The following is a 2,500-nucleotide window of genomic DNA, read 5'->3' as shown; positions in this document are numbered from 1 at the left end:
GTGCCTTAACGTAACCCATGTTGTGCCTTAACCTAACCCATGTTGTGCCTTAACGTAACCCATGTTGTGCCTTAACGTAACCCATGTTGTGCCTTAACCTAACCCATGTTGTGCCTTAACCTAACCCATGTTGTGCCTTAACCTAACCCATGTTGTGCCTTAACCTAACCTATAATGTGCCTTAACCTAACCTATAATGTGCCTTAACCTAACCTATAATGTGCCTTAACCTAAACTATATTGCGCCTTAACCTGACGCACGTTGTCGCTGAACCTGCTCTGTAATTGTTATGCAACCCGTTAAAGTAGTGTAGTGTTGCCTAACCGCAACCCTCGCAATATAGTTCGCTACTCGCACTGCCCGGTCCCCTGTGTATCGCGTCATGTTAAACACCTTGCAGGTGTTGCTGACTTTCCACATGCTCATGCTATACACTGTAATGTGGATAGCAGCAGGACGTACATGCCCCCTCCCCTTCCCCCCTGCCTTCGCAAGCTGGTCGGTGAGAAGTTTGCATGTTCAACGCCCTTCGCATGCCGACGTACTCAGCCTACGTTGTGGTACGGCCTGTCACCTGTCCGCCGATGTACGCAAAACCCACAAACTGTACTGCACATTGGTCCGTATGTACTGAATGATACATCGTGGCACATGTGACCGTATGACGACTGCGCCTAGCAACGGCGGACCATACAGTCCAAATATTGTGCACGCAGCTACGTGTCGTCTCCCTATAAGAGTTGGATTGCAGTGTGGTACGCCATACAGACGTGTGGGAGGAACGGACGCCCTGGATGGCGATCAGCATGAGCAGTCTGTTGATGTAGTGGAGCGTGTATTCGGACGTAGTCGTCTCTTCTCACACACCGTGATAGCATGTTGCACCGTGTTCCACATCTGCGACATGCTGCAGAGGCCGGCTGACAGTCGTTCGCGCAATGGACACCGCATACGTACGGGGTCGACCTTCCACGTGTTCTCTAGGCGTGCACATGTTGTTGCGTCTATGTGGGCAGACGTAGTGTGTTGTGACACCTGACACAGGCATGCAATACTCGTTGCAAATGGCGATGGACGTGTACGTTTGCTGGTGACGTTACGCAAATGAACAACTGGTAACCCGTTGTGGTGCGGTTGTTCTCGCTAGAGGTGAATCAGTGTTGGCGACGATCGGTCGAGCTATTAACCGGTTGTTTCAGGGATACCCACCATGCCCACGAACGTGAAAGGGGACCCACCATGCCCACGAACGTGAAAGGGGATCTGGGTGTGAGGCGATACGCGGCGGTGGCTGGGTGGGACCGTCCCCGGCCGGTGAGGGGGGGCCGCCCGGCGTGCTGGCAGCGCGGTGCGTGGGCGCACGCGCTACAGCCGGCTGGTGGGGGCGGCCAGTGGCAGGCGCGCCGGCCGACGGACGCGGCAGGCGGCGCAGCTGCGCGCCGGCGCCCCCTGCTCGCGGCGCCTTGCGGCCAAAGTAGGTCCTCGCGGGCCCGGTGCGAAGCGCGGTGGCCATCTGCAGTGTGCTGGTCCGATTGAGGACTTTGTGCGCTGAGGATGCGCCGCCGCCCGGCGCTCGGCGCCGCGACGCCGTCTGCTGCTCGGTCGCCCCAGCGGTTCTCGCAGGTGGTTTGTATCGCAGCTGTGCGGACGTGTTGGCGCGTGCGCTGTGCTGGGAGAGTTCGCTTCGGCACCCAAGTGGGGCTTTTGTCCTTCTGTGGCGCCGGCGTTGGAGCTGCCGGTCACCGTAGGTGGCGCGTGTTGTCTCCCGCCGGCAATGCCACGACAGCACGCTCCCGGGCCTCTGTCGGCAGCGGCAAGCTCAGTTGGGAGCACGGGTGGTCGCACCTAAAGCGTCTACTTGCCTAACTCCGGGCGATTGCGCCTCTCTCGAACCCGACCAAGTACTTAGGACGGCGCTGCGCGCCGCCGGGACCTGAGAGGGTTTCGAGGTGTGTTGTGCAGGGGAGCTCAGCCTCCTCCTGTTTGCAGAATAATTGAGCGGACGCTTGCGTGTTCGCGCGGGCCCCCGGGACACACTCCCGGGCGGCCGGCTGCTCAGCTCTAGTTGACGCAGCTCCCTGGTTGATCCTGCCATTAGTCATATGCTTGTCTCAAAGATTAAGCCATGCATGTCTCAGTACAAGCCGCATTAAGGTGAAACCGCGAATGGCTCATTAAATCAGTTATGGTTCCTTAGATCGTACCCACGTTACTTGGATAACTGTGGTAATTCTAGAGCTAATACATGCAAACAGAGTCCCGACCAGAGATGGATGGGACGCTTTTATTAGATCAAAACCAATCGGTCGGCTCGTCCGGTCCGTTTGCCTTGGTGACTCTGAATAACTTTGGGCTGATCGCACGGTCCTCGTACCGGCGACGCATCTTTCAAATGTCTGCCTTATCAACTGTCGATGGTAGGTTCTGCGCCTACCATGGTTGTAACGGATAACGGGCAATCAGGGTTCGATTCCGGAGAGGGAGCCTGAGAAACGGCTA

At 57.2% G+C, this 2,500-nt stretch overlaps 1 non-coding gene across 1 annotated transcript in view; it reads left to right on the top strand.

The window, feature by feature from the left end:
• Positions 1 to 2,076: 2,076 nt before the first annotated feature.
• Positions 2,077 to 2,500, top strand: part of LOC126476938 (small subunit ribosomal RNA) — a 1,909-nt gene continuing 1,485 nt past the window's right edge. Inside the window, exon 1 of the ribosomal RNA XR_007587370.1 lies at positions 2,077 to 2,500. This exon is cut by the window's right edge and continues 1,485 nt beyond it. This is a non-coding gene — a ribosomal RNA (small subunit ribosomal RNA).

This window comes from Schistocerca serialis, chromosome 4 (assembly GCF_023864345.2).
Source record: "Schistocerca serialis cubense isolate TAMUIC-IGC-003099 chromosome 4, iqSchSeri2.2, whole genome shotgun sequence".
Lineage (NCBI taxonomy): Eukaryota > Metazoa > Arthropoda > Insecta > Orthoptera > Acrididae > Schistocerca > Schistocerca serialis.
Note: the sequence above shows the minus strand (reverse complement) of the source record. Positions and strands in the feature narration are given on the sequence as shown.